Genomic DNA, 1203 nt, shown 5'->3' with positions numbered 1-1203 from the left:
GTCAAAGGCAGCCGTTATGCACAAAATTATAAACAATATCCATCCCAGCAACTTCCCTACCCACAGCCTACTTTCCCCTTTTACCCTAGACCCAATATGAACCCTTTCCTAAGTTTACCCCATCCCCAGTTCATTCCTAATCCGTTTTTCACCCCATGGCTTCCCTATACGTGGGGGATGAAAAGGGGGAGGGAAGAAGTTAAACCCTCTCCTGCCTCAGCTTCCCCACAAAGCATGCTCAGAGAGTCCTGTCTCCCTTCTGTCAGCCCTAAGATGTTCCACAGAATCTGTTTGGACATTTAAAGACTCAGGAGGGTGGCTTGTTTTGTCTTGAAACTGTTCTTGTTATGTTTATCCAGTTGTTTTCATTCTCCTTTTATTACAATAAAACGGGCGAGATGTTGGGGTGTTTGGACATTTAAAGACTCAGGAGGGTGGCTTGTTTTGTCTTGAAACTGTTCTTGTTATGTTTATCCAGTTGTTTTCATTCTCCTTTTATTAAAATAAAACGGGTGAGATGTTGGGGTCTCTCCCCCTGCCGTGGAGCCCTGGGAGAGGGGCCCTGAGGGCACAGACACAGGGTTTCCCTGCCCCTGCTCAGCCTCGTTCCCCATTGGTTGGTTTGTGTTTCCCTGGTGTGGCCAAGGACCCTCGGGTCCCGTGACTGAGGGAGTTCCTGAGCAGAGCCCCGGCCATGCGGCTGGAGAAATAAACATCTCTGATACATCTACCAAGAATCTGTCCATATATATTTCCTTTCCACAGGACTCCTGGCTTGATATATGCGTGTTACAGTAATGCCCACAGTAACACTACTGTATTTACAAGACCAACTTTCTTCTGAGATCATGTGATTTCTTTTCATGATTAAATACATTTTAAGACAATCCTTGAAGAGATCTCCTTGTATAGATGGAAAGACTGAATATTCTTGCTATGAAGAAAGAGGAGGAAGCAGACCTTAACTTTAATTTATGTATATGTGATCCTTAGACTTATATTTATGATATACCTAATTAATAGTAACCCATTAATGCAAGCCTGTATCTCAGAGAAGGCTCTATGTTTAATCAACTAAAAAAAATCATTGCCTTAGAAATAGCCCACTGTCTGATTTTGTAGATTAACATATTTTAGATACAGACACTATGTGCTGTTACCAGTTAAGATGATGGTCTTCGCTACAAGTTTTTTTTCACAAAT

Source organism: Corvus brachyrhynchos, unplaced genomic scaffold (assembly GCF_000691975.1).
Source record: "Corvus brachyrhynchos isolate BGI_N302 unplaced genomic scaffold, ASM69197v1 scaffold139, whole genome shotgun sequence".
In the NCBI taxonomy this organism is placed as follows: Eukaryota; Metazoa; Chordata; class Aves; order Passeriformes; family Corvidae; genus Corvus; species Corvus brachyrhynchos.
Note: the sequence above shows the minus strand (reverse complement) of the source record.